This window comes from Drosophila pseudoobscura, chromosome X (assembly GCF_009870125.1).
Source record: "Drosophila pseudoobscura strain MV-25-SWS-2005 chromosome X, UCI_Dpse_MV25, whole genome shotgun sequence".
Lineage (NCBI taxonomy): Eukaryota > Metazoa > Arthropoda > Insecta > Diptera > Drosophilidae > Drosophila > Drosophila pseudoobscura.
In genome coordinates, this window is record NC_046683.1 from 61,846,330 (window position 1) to 61,858,352 (window position 12,023).

Genomic DNA, 12,023 nt, shown 5'->3' on the forward strand with positions numbered 1-12,023 from the left:
TTGCCCACGCAAATGAGAGAGAATTTCCGCAACGAACGCGAGAACGAGGCATGACAAAATTGAGCCGAGAGCCGCATGTCAATTGATCTGCCACCAATTGAGGCATACAGCAGATACCCCTCCCCCCACCACCACCACCGTCAGCCGGCTCCATTGTAACCTGAAGACTGACGCACATTGAGAAGGCGTTGAAATTGAAATTGTAGAGCGGACGAGGTCGCAGTCCCCAGCCCCCCAGCTCCCTCCCTGCCCCCCCAGCCCCCCAGCTCCCAATCCCCAATGAACGTGAGCGTGGAGCAAAGCTGCGGCTTAAACCCCATAGAGCCGTGGAAGGGGGTAATGTAAACAAGACCACAAAGGTGTGTAAATAATGCGTAAAAATAATAACCCAAACAAAAACATAATTTGTGTTGACTCTTTTTGAAAATTTCTATCCGCAGCAATTGTCCAATCAACTTTTTGTCCGAGAGTCGGGGTGTATCTCGAGTGTCGTCGCGCTGGGGTCTCGGGTCTCTCGTCTCAGGTCTCTGGTCTCTCTGGTCTCTCTGGGGCTTATAATTAAGCCAAAAGCTGTTGAAATGTGATGCCCACACCACCTCCACAGCCCCACACCTTCAGCTGAGACTCTCCATCGCCATCGCCATAGCCATCGCCTGTTGAGAGTCTCAATTCAATTAAATTTTCCAGGCAACACCAAAAACAAATGACTCTATTTTCCCGTCTCGATTTCTGTTGGCCATAACAAACCAGTTGGCCAAGTTAAGCGGCCAGCCGCTGGCCATACTCAGGCCTAGAACGTGTCGCGTCGGGTCTATTAAAAGCGCAAACAAGTTGCAAAATTTGCCCAAATACAAATGCTAAATTGCAGGTCGAAAATGTGCAGCAAACTGTGGCAAGTGGCAAGTGGCTGGCGGCTAGTGGCTACAGGCTGGTGGTAAATGATGTTAATGACAAATGGGATGGACAGGCCCCGACTATTTGGTGGGTCTGCTGATGACCCACTTGGTCCGCTTTTGGTCACGCCACTTGCCACAAGGAGACACTTCAAGCTGTAAAGAATAATCGTGTGTCTGCCGCATGGCTGATGCCGCCTCTGGGGGCGGTGGGAGGCAGGCCTACGAATGATTGAGTGTGTCAGAAGTTCTCTCTGTGGAGCAACAGATGGAGAGGATACCACCCTTTGATGCTAAGACACACTGGGAGAGAGAGAGAGAGAGAGAGTTCCTTGTGGAAGTGTGGAGTTCTTTCGAAAAAGGTTTCACTGTTTGCCACAAAAACTTTTGAATTTCTTGATTATCTGCCGACTAAAGCCAACACCCACCCATTCTGATGGGATCAGTATTCCACTTGTGAGCATTTCATCTTTGCTTTCATAGAAACCAATAGAAACTGTAATTTTGCCACCCCAGCCAGGTCCACCCTCTGGCAATGAAGGTCATTCGGGGGCCGTTCTAGTCGCCCATCGCCCATCGCCCGTCGTCGTCTCGAGCATATCAGTGCCTAAAAATCGTCAACCATTAAAGGCGCAGTATCCATTATAATACACAATAGTGTCATTGCCCAAAGAGGGCCAGAGTGGCAGAGAGAGGAGAGTGAGAAGAGTGAGGAGAGGGGGATGGAATGGAGTGAAATAAGGCCTTTGCTTAGTTATATAATGGCTCCGTCCGCAGCCCCCACACCCCATCCCAGAAAAAAATGCTCACAAAAAATGTGAAATATTTAAGGCAAAGTGTCACATAAAAATGACTTATCTGCTTGTATCAAGTGGGTGGCTGGTTGGGGGGCAGCGGCAAGCGGCAAGCGCCACGCGCTTGGAAAATTGTCAAAATGTGGGGATGCTTGGGGATGGATTGGGGATTGCCCTGGAGCAATAGCAGTGCCAGTGCCAGTGCCAGTGACAGAGCCACTGGGAGCCTCAGCGACACTGCGTTGGTCGTCATTTTATCTTTATGCGAAATCCAGTTGGGATTAATTGGTGGAGGCGAGAGGGAGTCAGAGATGGAGACTGGCATACGCGGGAGTGTTTTTTTGTTTGTAATTTAATAATGTGAGGCAGGCCCTGGGTGGGCTTGGGTGAATTGCCCGAGACGTTTGAATGCCGTTTGCCTTGCCTTGCCTTGCCTTGCTATCGTTATCATTGCTGTCCCCCAAACAGGAGCTATTGTTGTGTGGCACCTCGTGGCAGGGTATGCGGGGTATACAGGGCCAACTCGGTTTTCTTGATTTCTCCCAAGGGCTCATGCGGTGGTCGGCCCACCAACAAAACGACAAAGCATAAACAGCCGATGCCCAAGACCACCCTGCTATTCGTTTTCGTTCGTTCGGCCTCGAGAAAGCCGAACCGCGAAGTCCGCCGCTGTGCAGTCGGCTTTGATTTTGTTTGCATCCGAGTCGCCTTATCTGCTCGATCGGCTCCGCTTTTGACTCTCGCATTTCTTTGCGTCCTTCATTCCATTGATCTCTCCGCAGCGGCAGCAACAACAGCAACCACAAGGCGGAGATGTCGCGCGCTCTCTCAGGTTACGCTCTCAGAAAATGCATACAAAAACATTTACATTGCAACGGGACTTGTGTTATTTGTTATTGTTAGAGTCGCTACGTTGGCTTGGCGACTGCGGATACAGGGTATCCTATGATCGCATCTGCTGTCCCTGTCGTTCCCTGCAATCCCGTCGTCAGTCCATCATTCATTCGTTCAAGTGGCTCGCTCAATTTGCTTTCTAGCTGGCTGCTGGCTGCTGCTCTTGCTCTCTTAAATCGCATTAAATTGGGCGCCCGCCCTGCCTCAATGCTGCTGTGTCAGCATACAATTTGCAAGAACTGTACGTACTCGGCACATATTTACAAATACATATAAATTCGTACTTGTATCCGCCTCTAAATTGAGTTTTAGTGCATGTTTACCCACGCAAATTGCTCGACGACTGACTTTGCCATAAATCTAATGTAAGTGCGATTGAGGCGGCACGGCACAGCAGACTGTGGGAGGCAGGGACGGGCAGGCGGGCGGGCGGGCAGGCGGGCAGACCATTGTGTCACAGTGGGTGTGGGATGGATGGGGACGACAGGGGACGGGGGACAGGGGATGTATCTACTCATATAAGACGGATTTTTTATTTATCTCTCTCTCTCCCTCTCTCTATCTTTTTTATTTATGCAAAATAAATTATAAGTATTATGTACTTGACTATTTATTGCTGACAACGAGACTGCAGATAGTAGAACGGACGGCAAGACGGTATTGGATCCGATGATGGAGCGCTGCCAGCTGTGGGGCAGACAGACAGCCAGTAGAGTGGGGTAGGGGGTGGGGGGCCAGCAGCATCTGGGGCAACTGCAGCAGGCGCCATTTTAATTAACATTTATTGAAAACTCGCTGTCGATGGCGTCAGAGCTTTAACTAAACGGCAAATACATGCTGCAGACACTGTAATTAGCCACAGAGTGTACTGGACTACCCCATACCCTATAATTAGCCAAAGAGTGTACTGGAATACCCTATGATGAAATCGTTTATGGATTAATTTTAGTCAAACGTGATCTTTTTGGATTTTTTCCATTCAAATTATAAGAAATTTTCATTTAAAACTTGGCACCACATTTTTGAATGCTTGGAAATTTATATACTTTGAGTCGAGAGCGTTGGAGGAGGAGGCAACCTTTCAAATAGTTTTCAACCATCAGAAGCGGCAGCAAACGGGGAGTCCGGGAGTCCTGGGAGTCCTGGGAGTCTGGGCGGCTGGGAGCCTGAGTTTAGTTAACTAATTAAACCAACTCAAATAAATTGTATTTTCTTTACAAACAGCACAGCCCCCCCCCCCCCCCCCTGCCCACTGGCCCCACTCGAATGTCTAAGCAAATGCATTCGCTTTGGCCTATAAAAGGCAATGGGCTAATTAAAAGAATTTGCCGACTTGTTCAGCAAAACACTCAACACACTCTCTCTGTCTTTCCCTCGCTCTCCCTCTCCCTCTCTCTCTCTGTCAGACACTCTATAATCTAGGAATCCAACTATCAAGTATGTTCTACTAAAAAGAGAAATGCAAATGGATTTCTATGTCAATTGAGACGACAGTCGAGTCTGCTCCCCCCTCCTCCCCTGCTCGCCCCCCCGCACCATATCATTGAAGAAGCTGCCTTCCAACAAGTCACTTGTCAATGCACTTGACTTATTTTTCGCCAGACCAAAAAGAAAGACGAATATAAAATTGTTTACAGCTATTTTGCATACAAATTGCTTTAGTCAATAACTGGGGGAAGGAACACACACACACATATATATGTATATATTATATGAAATGTGTAAACGACTCTGATATGTCATTGTCAGCGGCAGAGCCAGAGCCAGACCCAGAGACACTCTCGTGTCACAACTGGCGTATACTTGATATACTCGCACCACTACTGCACTAGTGGGGGGGCATACAAATCAATGGGGCTTTTCGTAGTGCCACACGAAGCTTGAATTTTTCGGAGTAATTTTGGTGGTGAAAATTTAAGTTGGTCAATTGTGGGCTACACCTGAAGGACCGCCCGTTGCCTGGTCATAAATTACACCGCCCCCACCCTCAAAAAAAAAAACAAAAAAAAAACAAAGGGGAGAAAGACAGATAACCCCTCGGAAAATTAAATCAAGACCCAGGGACAAAAAAGACTGAGCACCCCGTACTTTTGTTTCTGTTTCTGTTTCGGTTTCGAGGACGTGACGCTTAGAATTTGCATGTAAGAGTAAAATAAAATTTAATTACGCTTGTCGCCTGTCAGTCCTCATTAAGCCAGAGAGCCGGAGAGTGCCAGAGAGCGACAAAGGACAAGCACCAAGGACCATGAGGAAAAGCGGGCAAAAGCGAATTGCCGGACGAATTACACGAATTCAATTAAGAGCGTAGCACTGAATGGTCTCAAACAGGTGTGAGGATTTGGATTTGGATTTGGACAAGTTCAGACAATGAATTGAAATGGGGCCATCCCACTCGGATCCCATCCGCATGATGTGGGGCGAAGCAAGTGTTTGCTTGGCCTGGTTCTTGGAAGGACACAAAAAGTTGCACAAAAACTTTGGAATTAAATATTTACTCGAGTTATTTGAGTATTCGATACTCCTGCATTACCTATAGGAACAATTGTGGAACCAACAAAAGGCACTCTCGTTGTAACTGTTTAACTAACGAACAGATATTAACTATTATTTATTATTATTTTAAATTATTTATCAAACAGAAATTTGTATTTACTTATCGAACAAGTGTCGATTGAATAATAACTTATTTATCGAAAAACTTTATATTCAGCTTAAAGAAAATGTCTATAACAATTTTCGCCTATTTATTGAACATATATTGATTATTTATCGAACATACATCGATTATTTATCGAAAAACTCTATATTCAGCTTAACGAAAATGTCTATATTTCGTCTATTTATCGAACATATATTGATTATTTATCAAAAATATATTGATTATTTATCGAACAAGTATTGATTATTTATCGAAAATCTGTCTATTCAGCTTAGAAAAAATGTCAATAATTAATCGAAAAATATCGATTATTTCTCAAGCGAATATTTATTATTATTATTATTATTATTATTATTTATCGAAGAAATTTCTTTTATTTATCAAACAGCTATCAAATATTCCCTCTGAAATCTCAAATCTAAATCACATTTGCATGCGCTATTGGAAGCATTTTTTCTATTGAATTTATCCCGTAATTGGAGTATAAATATGTACATCTAACCGTATAACCGTTTATTCAATATCTCATCTAATTGGCAACTAATTCGATCAACATCCCATGTTAATTCCTTTAGCCAAACCAAAAATTTTCAATATTTAATCACTTAAGCGAGCGAATATTGAACAAGCCTCCATCTAAACCAACAAACGAGCGCCCAACTCCAAAGTGCACAAAATCCCTTTCAAATGCCAAAAATTTATTAAGTAAATTAACCGAAAAAAATGCACATCAAATGAAAGCGACAAGCAAATTGATAAAATACGAGAGGTGGTGGTGGGGGGGGGGGGGTTGGGAAAAAACGTTGTCAAAGCTGAATATAAAATAAAATTGCAAATTAGTTGCATATTTTGTGATTTTAATTGAAATTTCATATGCCTATGCGCCCAGAGCCCAGAGCTCCAGAGCTCCAGGGGCCCGCAAAAACTTTCTGTCAATCCCCAGAAAGACAGGCAGGCTGGCAGTCGGCTCTGTGCTCGGTGCTCTGTGCTCTGCTTTGCATATCAATCTAAAAATCAATTAGAACTTGCCCAAGCATCAGCCCCCCAGTTGGGTGAACTTTTTTCATTAAAAATAAGCGCCTGCTTGCCGCCTGGCCCCTGGATTCTGGATTCTGGATTGGTAATGCCAATGGATGAGAGACCTGGCAAGCGGACAGAAACTTTTCCACAAAAATGTATAATTACTGGCGTTTACGTAGCGCCGTAGATGCTCTTCTATCCCTCCAAACATCCTCCAAACATGTTGAATATCTGCTTTTAAAAACAAAACGAAAAAAAAAACCAAAGCCCGCTTACAGTTTACATTTGAGAAACAAAAACAAGAACCAAAACCCACACACAGAGGAGAACACACGCATGGCTCTTTTCCTGGTTGGTTTATAGAAAAAATTTGCATAAAGTGCGCATAAATTATGGCGGGAAAAAAAAGTTATAATACCATACTTACAGGACGAGCCTGGCAGAGCAGAGCAGAGGGATGACTCGACGACCCAGACCCAGACCCATCCTTGTCTCCTTGTTGGCTCTCAGGTGTGCCACCGGTGACAGAAACTGAACAACTTTTCAGCACAGCACAGCAGAGACCCACGACGCAGGAGGCAGGACTGGCTCCCTGCTTACAGTTGAGCACAAAAATATCCAAACACCAGGCAAACAAATTTGTTTTAACAACATTTTCATAAAATAATGCAAAAGTTTGTTCTTGTTCTTGTTGCCGTTGCCTCTGCCGTCTCCTTTTTGACTATAATTCATTTGAAGGAGCGCCACGCCAGGCCAGGCCACGGACAGGACTCTGTCCTCGCACTGTCGCAGCTGCTCCTTCAGTTGTCGCTCAGCTGCAGCTGGACCCCCCAGTGCTGGAGCCCTTGACTGCCTATCGATTCATGGAAATAGAAGTTTCCTCCCAAACTAAATGATGAGCCGCCACTTGCAAGGCAACTGCCAGTTAATTTGGAGGCTTAGATGACTGAAGGACTAGTTTCATATAAAGATTAATGGTTATTGGGGATCATCAAGGCAGCTGTCACAGCAGTTGATGCTTCGACCGAGGAGTCTTGGCTATTATGGGATAATCCAATGATTATGGTAATTACCATGAGTAGGAATTGGTTTGGCGGTTGAAAACAGATAAAAGAGGATTGGGAATTTCTATTTTAATATAAATAATTTACTTCATTTAATTTACAACTGGAACCCAATCATATGGGGGTTGTATGTAGACTTTTGTCACCCATTGAGTGGCGTCGAAATGGTCTTATCTGCTCGATCTGATGTTCTTTTCGCTCTTGCAAGATGAATTTGGTCATAAGGTGACGCAGAGCGTCAGAGACGTGCAGAGCGTAAAACGTTTGTCATCTCTTTCTAGCGCTTGTCTCTCTGAACGCCGAGAGAGAGAGAGTGGGTTGGTCCGCTTCCGCAGCTCGCTCTCTTTCGGGTCTTATTTCGCTTCGTTCTTCTCTCTCGCAAAGCGCTCTCAGTTGTGCTGAGCGGGAGTTTGCGGGAAAACCTTGTATAACCGACGTCATCTTACAACCAAATTCATCTTGCTTCAATCCTTTGCTCTCTCGGCCTCAGGCAGAGCTTATTTGTAAGAAGCTTAAGCAGACATGGGGGTAACCAACGCAACAACAACAACAACAGCAATGCCTCTCTCGCCGGGGCCAGGTTCTCAGCGAATGCAGAGGACTTATTGATGTTTCCAGGCTCACTCGACGACTGTTGTGCCCTCTAATATGTAATCTTTGATATTTAACGGTACTACAGAAACCCATTTTACCCCGCATCTAGTGCATGCAGTTATCTTGGGGCTTATTCCCCCACTAGACAACAAAATAGGTCCCTCTTCAAGTGCAACCCTCAATATAGCATTTTGTAACTCTTTAAATTGTATGTATACCGACTTTTATATAGTTAATGGCCCTGGCAGTGGCCATGGCTTTGCATTCTTTCCATATCAATGCCGTATAGAATAGGATACAAAAAAAATAGTTGCTCTAACGCCACCGCTAACCGTATCTCATACCCTGCCCCTGGCTGGCCCCCCCCTCCCCCCCGTTGGGATTCGCACCAGCTGCACTTTAACTAAACTCTAATGCAAAATTCATGGCCAGGCCAGGAAAAATAACCAGAGCGACCAGAGAATGGAGTGTGGACAGTGGAGAGTGGAGAGTGGGGTAGAATGGTAGAAAGAAGAAGACTTGTCTGCATTTACTATGCAACCGCAGAGAGTGGAGCTCGAGTCCGGAAAAATGACCAACCAGCCAAGCAGACGGTGGCGCTTGGATGGCGATGGTGACCACAACAACAGCTTGAACGGGAATGGGAACGGAAACGGGAATGGGAACGGAAACGGACTCCCATTCAAATTGGAGGTCCCTCCTGCTCTGTTTGAGGCTTATAAACATTTCATGATGGGACGACCTCCACACAAGTGAGCAAATGACAGAGGGCCATTTTGTTGCTTTTCCCTTTGATTGATAACGCTTGCCAGGACCTTTCCACTTAATGAACTAATAACTCAAAAAAGAAAGAAAAAACGCTCCAAGCCAGTGAAGGCCTTGAACAAAAACAAAAACAAAAAAAAAACTAACCGCAAATTAGCTTATTTGGCATTTTTACAGTCATTTCATTTAATTTACACAAACAAATTTGCGCCCTGGCCAGAGAAAAGCAGACATCCCAGACATACAGACCCCGGCCTTCCCCCCCTCCGCCCGTCCTCCCGTCAGCCCCATAAAAGTAATGAAGCTGTTTAGGCGTCTCTAAGTAGTCGTCCGGAAGTCGGCAAACGACCCCAACGACAACGATGGCTCCTCCATGTCTTGTGTCAGCAGGAAAATGCTTCGTTCCGCACTCGGATACGCTCTACATCCGTGATACCCTAGGAAAACGAAGAGCAGAGAGAGACAGGGAGAGCTCTTTGTCTCCAGAGTATCTTTTGGGCATCGGCCAGGGTATCTGCAACTTCGAATAGCCCCAAATGGAGTCCTCTTTCGTGGTTTCCTCCGCCTCCTTTTGGCCATTGCCGTGTGGGAGTGGTGCCAAAGACTGGCATTAGTTTGTGCCTTCTGCGTTCATTCAAAATTCATGAAGTTGGCTTGAAGTTGGCGCCGTTTTTATGCCCCCCCAACCAGCCTGCTCCCGACCACCGTCCACTAAAGAGGTTGAAAGCTTTTCCGCACATAACACCACGATATTGCTGAACAAAATTGCCATAAACGTGGAAATTGCAGCCAATTGTTCGGCGTGGGACGGGGCAGGGGATAGCATGTTGTCTTTTGTCTCATTAGGATTGCTTTTTACACCTTTTTGGATGATGATATTTGATGATGGCCTGTCTATCTGTCTATCTGTCTGTCTGCCTGTCTGTGGATGGATCAGCCGAGAGCCAATTAGCGAGGTCTGGAAAACGAGTTTTTTGTTTGATTGAAATTCCCGTGCTTTTTCTTTTGTAGTCCCTGACAGACGGTCCAACTATTTTGCATTAACTTATTGCCCTGTCGCCATGGCAAACACCACCTGTGACAGCGTGGGGCGGGGCCAGGGGGGTGCCGGGTGGGGTGGGATCTCCCCAAAATAATGGAAAACTCCTTGGGATGCAAATTGAGCTGTTTTATGGCTTAAGAAATGACAGAGGAAGAGTGAAAAATGCTTAAATTTTGAGGAGTATTTCTGGAGTTTCTGTAAAGAAATTCAAGAAATATCTGAGAGGATTATAGCCTTCATCTTCCTGCTGCTGCGGCTGTCAAAATTGTGAAAGCTACTTTAACCGGAACCGTCTTAAGCTGGCGGCTGCTTCCAGCAGGCCTCATCCTTTCCTTACGGGCTAAAATGCCATTTTACTTGCCATTTTTCGCTCTGCAGTCAACTTCTTTTTAATGAAATCCACTTTCATATGTAATTTTGCCATCAGTGGAAGAGAGAAGCTTTTCCAGACAGGAGACAGGAGACAGGAGTCCTTGTCGATGATTTTCCCTGCCAAGACAAAAGCCCGCACCACCACCAACGACGACGACGAGGACGATGTCGTTGACGACGATTTTCGCTTTGTGTCTGGCCATAATTTCCCCCAAGAGCTGCTGCCTGCCGGCGGGGGGAGCAATGGGGGGGGGGGGGGGGGGGGGGGGGGGGAAGGACGACTTGCCGCAAAGTTAAGCAAAACTTTGTTATTTGTTTTAAGTGGCAGGTTGTGAGAGACGGCACGCTAGCTCCGAGGCAAGGAGCTTCCTTATTGCCGCTGCTGCCGCTGCTGCCGAGGCTCCTCCTGTTTCACGTCTCGTTCTCGTTCTCATTCAACAGTTCATAAAGTTAATTTTACCACAGAAATTATATTAAAACGATATATGGCCTGGCAGGTCAAAGGATTCTTTGCCCAAAAATGTCAACTGTGTGTGTGGGAAATGCAGAAAAAGTTATTGGAATTGGAAATGGGAATGGAAATGGAGCGGAGACTTTTCTCGTAAGACACCGCTGCGTATGCGTAATTAGTAGTGGCCTCCTTCAGGTGGCTTATTTATGGAAATTAAAGCTCCAATTCTCAAGAACTTATTGAACTGTCAACCTTAAGCCAAACAAATGGCAAAAATCAGGAGAAACTATTCCGCAAAAGTTGCGAGTGAAATCAAAGCACAAGTCAAGAACTTTTGATTATAACAAATGTTTTTCTGCAGAGACGGAGAGACAGAGAGACAGAGACACAGAGAGAGATGGATGATGATTGTTGGGATGCCAAGAGAGCAGATACAGATACAGATACGAGTGCGTGTGTGTGTGTAGGCCGCCTTGCCTCAATGACAGTTGATAATAAATCTCCCTCTCTCTCTCCCCCTCTCTCTCTCTCTCTCTCCCCGTCTCTGTTGGTCAGTGCCCGCCATGCGCCATTAGGAATGTCTTTTGGTGGGGAGGGCAGTGCCGGGGGGACGACTCTTGGCCACACAAATAATTCAGTAGCAAAGTAAATGTAATTTCTGTTTGGCACGAAACAACTTTTTCTGTCTGTGCGAAATGGTTATTTCAATTTGAGGGCTTTTGTGTAAAAGATCCATATAGATAGGATGTGATTGCCATTTAGGAATGGCAATAGGATGGGCCAGGGGCACAGAGGAAGAAGCCCTTGTGGAACTATGAACTCTGTGACTCTTCAAGAAAGCCTTCGGTGCGGCTTTCTGCGATGGATTTTGATTTTTAGATGAAAGCCAGGTGTTCAAAGAGCTATAAATCGATCGATATTATGATCCCTTAGCCCCATAAATACCCTCCTAAAGCCATCTTTGAGTACAGGGTATACACAAAAAAAAAAAAAGAAAATGGAAAAAGGAAGCAAAGTAACTGCCTGTCACAGGCCATAACTGGACAAGGCTCTTACCACCATGGAAAAGTTTGCCATTTCCTCGTAGTCAATGACAGACTCTTTTCATTAGGCAAAAGGAGGCACTCGATGGAAACTTTGTGGGAAGCTGTGCCTTGTTAAAGCTGGTCCTAAGACTGGTTATGGGGCTGGTATTGGTGCCGGCACTGGCACTGGCGCTGGAACCCATGGGTCTTGGCCATGTGACATGGCCAGACATTCCACAAGTCTACACGGAAAAGTCCAAGCATGTAATGGCATGTGTTTTCTCGGGTCTCCAGGACTCTCTTGGCCGCATCTCGAAACTTTTCTCGACTAACAAACATCGTTTCGTTTTCTTGTTTCGTTGCAGGAGACTTTTGTTTGGAAGCCTTTAAGCTACCAGCCAAAAATAGGAAGCCCCAACCGAACGGTAAGTGTCAAAAATTCAACCCACA